This window comes from Bidens hawaiensis, unplaced genomic scaffold (assembly GCF_021521415.1).
Source record: "Bidens hawaiensis isolate Kalapana, Puna unplaced genomic scaffold, B.hawaiensis_p1.1 tig00013070_1, whole genome shotgun sequence".
Classification (NCBI taxonomy): domain Eukaryota; kingdom Viridiplantae; phylum Streptophyta; class Magnoliopsida; order Asterales; family Asteraceae; genus Bidens; species Bidens hawaiensis.
In genome coordinates, this window is record NW_027492098.1 from 25,159 (window position 1) to 39,029 (window position 13,871).

The 13,871-nt window shown below is 40.4% G+C and overlaps 1 pseudogene; it reads right to left on the reverse strand.

Annotated features, from left to right (window-relative positions):
- Positions 1 to 9,460: 9,460 nt before the first annotated feature.
- On the reverse strand, positions 9,461 to 12,974 carry LOC143543143 (FBD-associated F-box protein At3g49020-like; annotated as a pseudogene).
- Between the last annotated feature and the right edge of the window lie 897 nt (positions 12,975 to 13,871).

Consider the following 13,871-nt stretch of genomic DNA (forward strand, 5'->3'; position numbering starts at 1 on the left):
GAATGAAGGACTTTAGTTATTGCGTTTGCCACTTAGTCTTTACAAGTGATATATAATCTATATTAACAAAATCTTAAATGCGTTTTCGGAGTATGTTATCTCCCCCAAGTGAAAAGCGTTTGAAAACAGTTTAAAAAGGGGTAAGTGAACTCACTGTTTGCGAAGAATTCCCAAAATAAATCACCAAAGGATGCGCGTCACTAAAAAACTCTCTATAGCGTTCTTCCTAGCACCTTAATCTTCGATCAAACTTGAAAGATCTTGTGTATATGTGTGTGTGTGAGGCTGCCGATCGCGAGAGAGGGGAGGGGGAGGGCTGCCGTCGGGTAGAGTGAAAGGGAGAAGAGAGAGTTAGGGTTTATTGTTATTAATAATAATAACATGTTACACTTTAGTCCCTCAACTTCCAAATGTTACTTTTCTAGCTTAATTAACTAGTTCTAGCACATTGAGTTAACGTTTATAACAATGTTATCACATAACACATAAGTCTAACACATAATTATCACATAATTATTGTTTTGACGTTTTTCGTTTATTCACCAATCGTTTGCGTCAACTCGTTTGCGTTTCGGGCAATTCCCGAAAGACTACACATGTAGTAAGTGTTAAGCGTCATTTAAACCCTAGTTTAAATGTAATGAGGTGTGCGTTATAGATTCAGTGATCTTTAAGTTTGAATTGACGGAGTTGAGTTAACGGAGTTAACCTGAAATTGACGATTGCCACATCATTCCCATGTTAAAGAATTTTCGTCCCGAAAATTTGAGTCAAGTCGTGATGAGTGTCTGAAAAAGTATGAAAAATTTTCAGTTTGTCATATCATCCCCTAGTAGAAAGAAATTCGTCTCGAAATTTAATTCATACCTCCGGTGATTTCTAACGGTTTGTCGAGTTTCGCGGTTTCCGGTGTTTGGTCAGCCCTTCAAAAAGGTGAGGATACTTTTTCATCATTTGATCCTCGCGTTCCCACGTGAACTCCGGTCCACGTCTTGAGTTCCAATGAACCTTAACGATTGGAATTTTGCTGTGCTTGAGTGTTTTGGTTTCCCAGTCCAAAACTTCAACTGGTTCTTCAATGAAGCGTAGCTGTTCATCAACTTGCAGTTCGTCCAAAGGGACTACTTGGGTTTCATCAGATAGGCATTTCTTCAAATTGGATACGTGGAATACATTGTGTACGCTGCTAAGTTTCGTTGGTAGGTCCAGTCGGTACGCCATCGGACCAATGCGCTTAGTTATTCGATAAGGGCCAACGTATCGGGGGTTGAGTTTGTTTCGCTTCCCAAAGCGAACCACACCTTTCCAAGGTGAGACTTTGAGTAACACTTGGTCATTCACTTGAAATTCGAGAGGTTTTCGACGCTTGTCGGCGTAACTCTTTTGGCGATCTAGTGCTGCTGCCATGCGGTTTCGGATTTGAACAATCTTTTCCGAAGTTTCGAGTACCAGTTCTGGAGCAGTGATTTGGCTGTCACCCACCTCTGCCCAGCAGAGAGGTGATCGACACTTCCGTCCGTACAGTGCTTCAAACGGCGCTGCTTTAATACTTGCGTGGTAGCTGTTATTATAAGAGAATTCTACCAAAGGTAAGTGAGGTTCCCAACTTTTTCCGAAATCCAACACACATGCACGTAACATGTCCTCTAAGGTCTGAATAGTTCGTTCACTTTGCCCATCCTTCTGAGGATGGTATGCTGTGCTCATATCAAGACGGGTGCCTAGTGCGCTTTGCAGCGACTTCCAAAAGTGCGAAGTGAAACGGGATCTCGATCAGAAATGATTGAGACAGGCACTCCGTGTCTAGACACCACTTCTTTCATGTAGACACGAGTCAGTCTTTCCATTTTGTCCGATTCCTTAATCGCTAAGAAGTGTGCCGATTTAGTCAACCGGTCAACGATCACCCAGATGGTATCGCATCCCGTCGGTGTCTTAGGTAAACCCGTGATAAAATCCATTGAAATGTGTTCCCATTTCCACATTGGAAGTTCCGGTTGTTGTAGTAGGCCAGATGGTTTCTGGTATTCTATTTTGACTCGGGCGCAAGTCAAGCATTTGCTCACGTAGGTGGCAATGTCGGCTTTCATGTTCGGCCACCAGTAAAGTGCCTTTAAGTCACGGTACATTTTATCTGAGCCAGGGTGGATAGAATATCGGGACTTGTGAGCTTCGTCCATCACTAGAGTTCTCAACTCTCCGTATCGTGGAACCCAAATCCGGTTCTCAAAATATCGGACCCCGTCCGATTTGGTTCCAAGTTGCTTGTTCATGCCCCGCATGAGTTCTGATGGAAGATTATCATCTTTCAAAGCTTCAAGTTGTGCATCGCGAATCTGATCGGGTAAGTTGGTATGAATCGTGAGTTGCAATGCTCGCACTCGTCTGGGTTTATCTGTTTCTTTTCTGCTGATAGCGTCGGCCACTACATTGGCCTTGCCAGGGTGGTACTTGATGGCACAATCATAATCCTTAAGCAGCTCGACCCAATGACGCTGTCGCATGTTCAGCTCCTTCTGATCGTAGATATGCTGGAGACTCTTGTGGTCGGTGTAAATGGTAAACTTGGTACCGTACAAGTAATGCCTCCATATCTTAAGGCAAACACCACAGCTCCGAGTTCCAAATCATGGGTCGTGTAGTTCTTCTCGTGAATCCGTAGTTGTCGAGAGGCATAGGCTATAACCTTCTCGAGTTGCATCAGGACACAACCGAGACCTTGTATCGACGCGTCACAATGTACCTCAAAATTCTCTGTTCCCTCGGGGAGGGCTAAAATAGGGGCGCTACAGAGTTTGGTTTTCAACAGTTGAAAAGCGGATTCTTGTGCGTCACCCCAATTGTACTTAGTACCCTTGTGAGTCAAAGCGGTGAGGGGTTGAGCAATCTTTGAAAATCCCTCGATAAAATGCCGGTAGTAGCCAGCCAGTCCTAGGAATTGCCGCACCTCAGTCGGAGTCTTACGTGCTTCCCAGTTTTTGATGGCCTCTACTTTGCCGGAATCGACATGGATACCATTCTCGTTGATCACATGTTCTAAGAAGTGAACCTCGCGCAGCCAAAATTCGCATTTCGAGAGCTTAGCGTACAGTTGCTCCTTCTTTAACAATTCCAGAATTAATCTCAAGTGTTCTTCATGGTCTGCCTTGTCCTTGGAATAGACCAGGATATCATCAATAAACACAATCACAAACTTGTCGAGGTACGCCTTGCATACTCGATTCATGAGATCCATAAATACGGCTGGTGCGTTGGTTAGACCAAAAGGCATAACTGAAAACTCGTAGTGACCATACCGTGTTCTGAAAGCCGTCTTTGAAATATCTTCTTCGCGCACTCTTAGCTGATGGTATCTAGATCGCAGATCGATCTTCGAGTAATAACTCGATCCTTGAAGCTGGTCAAACAAATCATCAATTCGGGGGTAAAGGATAACGGTTCTTGACCGTCACCTTGTTCAACTCCCGGTAGTCAATGCACATTCGGAAAGTCCCGTCCTTCTTTCTGACAAATAAGACAGGGGCTCCCCATGGCGATGAGCTAGGTCGGATAAAACCCTTATCCAATAAGTCTTGCAACTGAGTGGACAGTTCCTGAAGCTCCGCCGGTGCGAGCTGATACGGGGCTCGTGCTATGGGTGCTGCACCGGGTGTCAACTCGATTTGGAATTCGACTTGACGAATAGGAGGGAGTCCAGGCAAATTCTCCGGGAAAACTTCCGGAAAATCTCGCACAATCGGTATATCTTCAATTCGCTTCTCCTCCGCGGGTTTCTCAACAATATGCGCCAAAATTGCCGGATGACCCTTTCGTAGATACTTCTGCGCCTTCATGAGGGTAATGACGCTGGTGGTCATGCCGCTTCTCTCGCCCCGGATTGAAATGATCTCGCCGGAAGGGGTAGTAATGTGGACTATCTTGTCGTGACATATAATCTCCGCTCGGTTCTCGGATAACCAGTCCATGCCGACAACGACATCGAAACTACTAAGCGTAAAAGGAATAAGGTCGATATCAAAGACATGACCAGCCAGTTTTAACTTACATCCCGCAAGTACATGAGTCGTTACTATAGTCTTACCTTCAGCTAATTCAACAGGAAACTTAGCGTCTAACGGGGTTGGAGTTAGGTCTAAGAGTTGACTAAAGGCTTTCGACACAAAACTCCTATCAGCTCCAGTGTCAAACAATACAGAAGCAAAACAATCGTTCACAGGGAACTTACCAGTCACCACGTACGGATCATTGCGGGCTTGACCCGACCCAATAACAAAAGCTCTTCCTTTACCATTGTTTCCACCACCACTGCCACTTCCATTACCTCCATTGTTGTCGTTCTGTTTCAGCTTGAGGCAGTCTTTCTTAAAATGTCCCTCTTGTCCACACTCAAAACATCCCTTGGTTGTCATGGGTGGTTTAGGAGCACCCTTTGCCGCAAGGTCTCCTGTACATTCCTTTGCCTGGTGACCCATCTTTCCGCATCTCTGACACTTGACACGGTCACACGGGCCAGCATGATGATAGTTGCACCTGTTGCACTTCGGATATTTCCCAGCATATCCGCTCGAACCCTGCCCGCCACTGTTGCTATTGTTGTTGTGACCCTGATTGTTGAAACTCCGGGTGAATTCGGGCTTGCGGTAGTGTTGTTGCTGTGGGGGTTCGAGGATGAGGATCTGGTATTGTCAAACTTTCTCTTTCCGCTGCTCGGGTTGTTGTTGCTGTTGTCAGTGTTCGGGTTGTCACGGGCCTTAGTGGTTGAACCCCTAGGTGGTAGCGCACCTTGGGTCACTGCTTGATCCGTTAGTTTGTGAGCTAACCGGATCGCTTGTTGAATCGTGGCTGGTCTGGAAGACGTCACCATGCCCTGAATTTGCGGTGCTAACCCATCAATATACATTTCAATCCTCTTACTCGGCGGGTCTACCATCCGTGGACACATCATGGCCAACTCGTGAGAACGGGTAGTGTAGGCTTCGATTTCTGAACCCACCATCTTCAATGACCAAAACTCTGACTCCAACTTTGCAATCTTCTCTCTCGGACAGTACTCCTCTCGCATCATGTTTTTGAACTCCTCCTAGTTCATCGCGTTAGCTAGTTCCAATCCAAGAATCTGTACATTTGAATTCCACCAAGTGAGGGCAGAATCTTCGAGTGTTCCAGCAGCAAATTTGACCCTACTGGCAGGGGGACAATTACACATCTCAAACGCCGATTCGGCCTTCTCAGCCCAACGCAGGAAGCCTATAGCTCCCTCAGTGCCCTTAAACGTACTGGGCTTGCAGTCAAGGTAATTCTTGAAAGTACACATTCCAGTTGGACCTCCAGCTTGATTCTGAACATGTGCGGCTAGAGCTGCCGCCGCATGGTCATTCAACAGGGTTTGGAGTTCTGCTGCGGTTAAGTTGATGTTACCGCGACCGTGTCCAGCGTTTCTTCCAGACATCTAGGTGTTATCATTCTCAGATATCGTCTGAGGACACCTCTGAGTGTGCCTCCGGCTCAGCCGGTTCTTCCTCCGGTTCCTCTTCGGGTTCCTCCTCGGGATCCTCCTCAGGTTCCTCTTCGGGATCTTCTTCAGGTTCCTCTTCAGGCTCTGCCTCAGGCTCGGCCTCAGGCTCTGCCTCAGGTTCGGCTGCGTTCTGAGCAATCAGCATTTGTAAGACATCGCAACGCTCTAGAGCTATCTTGGTTCGGGTCCTTGCTACTTGGAGTTTGCTCTTGCAAGTCTATTATTTCGGCTTGCATCTTTCTCATAATCTTCATCTGTTGATCACTAGCCTCCTGCATTTCCTTCATAGTCGCTGCCATGCGGGTAATTTCCTCCTTAGTCTCGGTTCCGTCTTTTAACAGTCCAGAAACGTTCGCTCTCGTATAGCGCATGTAACCCACGTCACGCTCCAAGCATGAAACAACAGCTGCGAGAACTCGCTATACAGGTTCGGTTATGGGTGGTAGGGTGTTGGGGTAAGCAGGATGGTTCAGGGGTGGTAATGGGGGAACTTGTTCACGATAGATCATATGTCTGATCATATTAGGGTACCAATCCCAGCTAACTTCGTTTTCGTACATGCCTCTGGATAAGCGATACCTTTTCGGTGCGGGAGCTTCGAGTTCGGGACTACTCGGGGTGGCGATGAGGTAGGTAGCTGCGGCTCCTTCCCATGAGCATGAGTCATCTGATCAGATGATGACGAGGGTGGCGTCGACATCCCTACAGGTAAGCCGTGTATGCGCGCGTATGAGTGAAAGAGGTAAAGAGATAAGATTACAAAGACTACACAAACATATGCAGTGCGTATCATTATAACTAATGGGTCGTCGCGGTTATAGTCTAGTATGCATGCAGCTTCTAGTTCTCTATAACCAATGGCTCTGATACCAATCTGTCACACCCTCAAAATCCACTAACGGAGTTTTACCGTCAGAGGGTGTGAACTAACAGGATCGGAATCATTAGTTATAATCAAACCATAAAAAACGTTTAAATGAAGCAATGCATGATCCTAAACCGCGTGCCCGCCTCAGCTACCTGAGAATAACATACTAAAAGTGTCAACACGGGGTTGGTGAGTTCACAAGTTTGTATAAAATAAAGCGTTTAGCGTTTTGCGTTCAGCGTTTTGCGTTTAGCGTTTTGCGTTCAGCGTTTTGCGTTACCAGATAGTGTTAAATCAATTATATATCTATAGGTAGCTAGCCTATAAAACAAGTATTACTAAGTGTTCGACACCGAAGCTGACTGTTTATCATTTGCCTTGCCACCAGGTCTATCCCGACCATAGTATGTGTTTAGCCAAGATTACACCCACTCGACCTCCATTCGAGTTTAGCGTTGGGTGGGGTTTGTCAAACCCAGTAGTACTACTCAACAATGACTCGCTATTATCCAATATTAAACGGTTCGATGTGAATGAAGGACTTTAGTTATTGCGTTTGCCACTTAGTCTTTACAAGTGATATATAATCTATATTAACAAAATCTTAAATGCGTTTTCGGAGTATGTTATCTCCCCAAGTGAAAAGCGTTTGAAAACAGTTTAAAAAGGGGTAAGTGAACTCACTGTTTGCGAAGAATTCCCAAAATAAATCACCAAAGGATGCGCGTCACTAAAAAACTCTCTATAGCGTTCTTCCTAGCACCTTAATCTTCGATCAAACTTGAAAGATCTTGTGTATATGTGTGTGTGTGAGGCTGCCGATCGCGAGAGAGGGGAGGGGGAGGGCTGCCGTCGGGTAGAGTGAAAGGGAGAAGAGAGAGTTAGGGTTTATTGTTATTAATAATAATAACATGTTACACTTTAGTCCCTCAACTTCCAAATGTTACTTTTCTAGCTTAATTAACTAGTTCTAGCACATTGAGTTAACGTTTATAACAATGTTATCACATAACACATAAGTCTAACACATAATTATCACATAATTATTGTTTTGACGTTTTTCGTTTATTCACCAATCGTTTGCGTCAACTCGTTTGCGTTTCGGTGCAATTCCCGAAAGACTACACATGTAGTAAGTGTTAAGCGTCGTTTAAACCCTAGTTTAAATGTAATGAGGTGTGCGTTATAGATTCAGTGATCTTTAAGTTTGAATTGACGGAGTTGAGTTAACGGAGTTAACCTGAAATTGACGATTGTCACAGTATCGGTATGTGGATCAAGAACAGAAGGACGCTGCTGCTCGTGCCAAAGCTAACCAAGTGACTTCATTCAAGAATGTGTCAAAGGTTCAAGGTAATTTTATTTCTTGGTTATATGATTCTGATCTTAAAGTATGCATTGTGAAATGGGAAAAGGGGGTTCAATATTATGAGAAGATAATGGACGTTCTCACTTTATCGCGTTGGGATGTTCGTACCCTCGCGTGTCGTCCATTTATCAACCGGGGTGGGGGGGGGGGGGTGACTGGATAGCAGATTGGTTTCTTAACAACTACTATTCGAGGTCAATTCTGGCTTCAAGTTCCTCAAGCCCCAGGTTCGAACCCGAAAACGTGTAGACGAAATTGATCCAAGGACAGGTTGGAGGAAGTTGACTCTCAAGGTTAAGCCGCCAAAGACCATGAAGCGAGTACCAGTGAAGACTTTGAACCAACACATGCATCTATCCTTCAACCGCTGTTATTACGGTAATCGAACCGGCGAGGCCGTCATTGTTCTGGCAAAGGTTTGAAGACCGAGTTGATCAAGATTATTGATCCGATGTGGCTGTTTAACTTAACCGAGACTGACAATGACGTGCTACCCAAGAACAAGATTTTGTTTGAGCACAATGAAGACTATGATCTGGCTATGCAATTCCAACGTTTTGTGCGTGTATGTTATGAGAACTGGATTCATAGTTGCAGAGATTGGCAGTCCAAGCGCTTCAAGTAAAGTAAAGACAAAGAGCTCAAGACGAGGGGGGTGTCTGTTAGTGCACGGTTTTGCGTCTCGAGTCTTTGTATTTATCGTTAATGTACTTGTCGTTTTATTTATGTAATAAATGATTAAGTTATTAATGTAGTTCATTAAAGTATAGCCTAGTTTGTTAAGGATGTTTAACGAACTAGGGCTAAGTTAAATATCCCTTCTGATTCGTTAAGGATGTTTAACGAATCAGAGGGTGATTCGTTAAGATTATTCTATTTTATGTAATGTAACGAAGCAGGTGTCTAGTTCGTTACGGAATGTGTAAACACGAACTAGACATGTCTTCTATATATAGTGGGTTAGTCCACTGTTTAATTTAAGTTTTGAGGTTAACATTAACGAATTCTTGTCCAACTCTCTCTCAATCTTCATCTTCATATTAATATTATTATACACATACATACATACAACTAATATATCATATATATATAACATACAATCAAGGGTAACAATGAACTAGATCCGTATGAGTTAATTATACATAGATCAGATCTGTGTTAGGATTAATCCGAGTTCAAACAGTGTGTGATTACATTTAGTATTATGTTATTTAGTTATGTTCATTTTATACATTTTCTTAAAAGCTACAGCTACTCTGACAAACACCTAATTATATCTAAAAATCTACAGCTACCAGCTTCCAGCTACTAGCTAGTTTTACCAAACATACCTAGGTCTGTCAATACAAGAATGAATAACTACATGCTTGTATCATATCTACTAAATCAACCAACCAATATAATAATCCTAATAAAACAACCTCAATTCCAATATTTAAAGTTTAAACTAAAATCTCTCAAATTGTCTAAAACACAAGATCTTATAATCGAATAATTAAAAGTATGCAGTATGAACCCGAATATCTGAGTAGCCATTTGATGGAATTAAAACATGCTTCTAGGCCATTTATTTGTTAGTAAATCCTAAGGCCGAGCATGGTTCGGTTCGGTTTAGTTATTGGGCGAAACCAAAACCAAAGGAATCGGTTATTTGAATATTCAAACCGTTCGGTTCTTCGGTTTTCCGGTTATTTTTGTTCATTTTTTTTCAATTACGTGTAGACACTGCAAAAAAAAAACAAAAAAAAAAATGAAAATGCATATTTTAAGCTTGTATAAGAATGTATTAGAGTACCACATATATATTGAATCCAAAAAACAAAAATAGGCACGTGTTACGTGGACTATACAAATACAAAGTTGCTAAATAAAGTTTAAAATTCAATAAAGTTCTTAATTAAAAATCATTATAAGTTTAGTCACAATCTTCATTCATTTCTCATCATCTTGATAATCTTTATCACTATCAATCGGTTCAGTTTTTTTTTTCTGTTTTATAAAAATGGATAACCGAATCGAAACCAAAAATTCAGTTTTTCATAAAAAACAAAAAAGTTAACCGTCGGGTAATACCTCGGTTCGTTTAATTCGGTTTTCTACTCACCCCTAGTAAATCCAACACCACCATATTTGACATGTCACACCCCATCTAAGCAAAATCACAAGAATGCGACAATTGTATATCATAACACATTAATACAAGATAAATACTAAAAACGCCTCTCTTCATTATGTGTCACAACATACATTGTTCACAAAAGTCTACATGTAACAAACAACCACGTAAGTTTCAATACAAGTCTCGAAACAAATTCATGTCCATCGCTAAAGCTAAGGGGTATACACCCCTTAACATTATTTCTCTTATTCGTCACGTCTGCATCACGTCAACTTTCCCCCATCATTCAACATCAATACATCACCATTCAACCAATGGTATATACCATTCTCCTCATTCTCCATCATTCTTTATTTTCTTTATTATTTAATTCAATTTATACATATTAATTAAAAAATATATTAAAATGTATATATTATTTTACCTACTCCTCTATATTCCATCTTCTTCCCTAATTCACCTCTTCAAAAACAAATTTAGCAATTCATCTACTCCACTTCAAATCCCCCACATCCAACCAAACTCCTTCTTCTCAAGTCTTAACCATTCCAAAAAAGAAAAAAAAGAGAGAGCAGAATAATGGGTTACTCTTGCGTGAACAGCCTGACTATAGTCTGCCGCATCAAGTCATACGTGACCTGAAGGGGGGGGGGGGGGGGGGGTGTTCTGGGGTCTTGCGTGATTCCACTTTGATGAAAACCCATTTTGACCCGATATAGTTTTTAACGTTTTAAATCACTCATAACCTCTTGTCTCTCTGTTTGCCAAGGCTAGCAAAAACCATAAAATAAGTCCCAAATGAGTATAATATGAACAATATGCAATAAAACAAACTCTCTACACATATATAGTCAAGACATTATCATGATTCGAGACCATCACTACATATGCAATAAAACAAAAGCTCTACATATTTAAAGTGTCAACCTATACACTATATTATCATTTCCGGTTGTTAGATCAGTTGTGATTTGGTTTGTTTGTGTAGCTGAGATCTCTGCTATTAAAGAAAAGAGAAATTGGTTGTCAAAATTTATCTTGACTAATACCATGAAAAACTCTAGATCTTTACAATTAACTTTTATACCGTTGTCGATTCCAATGCATTAGAAAATCTCCATATCCATCTACCTTTGGCAATCTTTTTCTTGTACAGTTGTTTGGAATTAAACAAGCGGGGTCAATAATGTGTATATAAATTTAGCTCATAAAAAGTGTACCTTCTTTCTTTACGAAGCTAGTTGATTTTCTTTCACAAGATAATGCCGTTGACAATGACTTTAAGTTCATCAAGTGCTTTTGGTCTTTAGAAGAGGAAGGGGACACAATATGAATTTTCGTGTGGCCTTGATCTTCTTGCTAAAGTAGCTTTTTGTATGTAACCTGAATAAAAATAACATATAACGAATCATCTTTTCTTGAAAAAGTTCAGTAAAGGATAATTAATATTTCATCAAATAATAAATCACATATAAGTATTACCTTGACAACATCACTTTGTTCATCAAAACCAGTTAAAGGAACATATGATCTTAAAGTTAGAGATTGAGGATGACAACACCAAAGTACAACATCCACAAAAGCTATATGAGCGAATGATTCTTCATGGTTTCTAGTTGTAGCTCAAGATGCTCGAGTTCATAAGGTGGCAACTCAATCACCTTTAGCTTCTCTAGCCCTTTGAGTTTCTGCAAGACAATTAGAATGAAGACACAACTTTGTGTGTGGATTTATTGTTCACAACACAAAAAATGACTAATCAAATAAACGTACCCAACTAGGCTTCATGTGGATATACAAGTTCAAAACTTTGAATCCACTTTTCTTATATAAAAATAGCCTCAACTTGTGGAACCAAAGAGTGTCAATAATATGGTCATCGGGATAATATTGCATGCATGCTTTCATATTGGTTAAATCCCATACTAGAGGCCAGAGATTATCTCCTAGTGGAAAGAGTAAACGAGGATTTATTATACAAATAAAACCAAATTTGGAGTACTAAACTCAATATCACCCAGTTCACAATTTGAATGTAACACACACGTCCTCTAGGAATGGCTTGACAACTTGTGGTTGTTGCATTTATATTAGTAGCTAAAAACAAATTTTGAATGAGGGGAAGTTGGATTAGAAGGAGGTAAAACCATTCGAGTTTGGTAAGGGATGCCCGATGTAAGTCACTTTTGTTAGCTTTTTGCATGAAGCCAAGTTCTTTTGCCTCCCCCCACCCCAAATGCTATCCCAATCTCCTACCAAAAGATTAGATAGATTAGGAGCTTCATTATCTACTAATTCAAGTGGAGTGTTATAGTGAATCACAACTTTTTGAAGATTTTGATGTCCACAAACACGTAATCTTTTGAGACCATGACATACCCTAATCTCAAATATTTGTAGAAGAGGACAACTACTATTGATATACTCGATCACTTCATCATTTATATGGACCATTTCGAGTTCCAAACAAATAAAGGACTTAAGCATGATACCATCAATCATCAAGGAAGACGGTAAATGACAGTCATATATGGTAAAAGATTCTAACATGAAAACTGATAAGAGTATGTTAGGCAAACGATATTGAGTAGAAGCAGAAGGGGCTTCTGAAGACTTAGTAAATTTTATCGCCAGCTTCCTCACACCATTCTTAAGAACCAATCGAAGGCATTTGTTAACAATAACTAATTCTACAAACTCCGTGATTGTTGCAATGAGATTGAGCCTGTCTGCAGTGACATTTTGATGGCAAAAAGCCAAAAATCTAGACATGGTATAGTGAACATACTTGAAAAAACTTTTTCGAGATGTAGAAGTATGGTCACTGAAATCTAAAATTGGGTAAGAAGCAGTTAGGTGAAGCCATTTCTTAGACAATACACTCATTCAAATAAGCTCTCTAGGAGGGCTATCCAAAAATGAGAGTATGTGGTGAATAATAGGTTCAGGAAGCTCTGAAATCCGATCAATCTCTCTGCATCAATCGCTAGGGTTTCCGCCTACAAAACAAAAATCAAAATTAAAAGAGCATGCATACAAACTGTGAAACAATATTTTTACACTTGGGTAGATTACCTCTTTCACTTTGCAGAAGATGATCCATCTCAATAGGGCGGCGGGAACTTTTTTAACTTGAGTTTTCATTGTTCATACAATTGTTGTCACCTTTTTCACTCTGTAGAAGACCGATCTCAGTATATATATACTACTACTACTACAAGATTTAATTTAATTAAAAAAATAGCTATACATATATTTATTACACTAAATGACATCCTCTAAGAAAAACAAAGATTTCATCTCAATTTGATAAAACTAACATGTTTGATGATCAAACTATTATTTATTTGTCATTGTAGGTTGGATCTTAGGGTTTAAAGGTATGGTTTGAGACTTACCTAGGGATGGTTCTGAATGTTAGATAAATGATACATTCTGAAAGCTCAAAACTTTATGAAACATGGAGTCAATTCATTGGTGACGTCCTTGATGCTTGTAGGATCTGACTGGGACTTGTTTAAGGAGGATGTTAGTTAGTTAGTGTTAAATCTTGAAAGTTTTGTGGTTTTAGAGTGGTTTTGGGTTTTTTTTTTGAACAATAGTCGTAACAAGAGAGTAAATGGAACTTTGAGATATGCAATAACCACGAGAAATAGGAGATAGAGGTAGGATTGGCCATCCAAATTGAGGAAAGGATCAAGGAGGTGGAGATTTTCCACATCCAAAAAAAAAAAAGATCTTTGATTTGATTTTCAAAAACAAATTTAAAGAGTGTGTGTAAGAGCATTCTCATCCAACCCTCTATTTTATGTGAGAGATGTTTTTATAAATTAGAGAGTTTTTATATTTTAGAAAGCGCAGTAGTTTTTCTGAATATTTGAAAAGCCATTGTTCACCACTTACAATTTTTTAATATATTTTGAATATGGTTGTGAGTGAAACCAAGAGGAACGGTAACGATAAATGTATAAAAAGTATTATTTAATTGAAATTGAGAAAG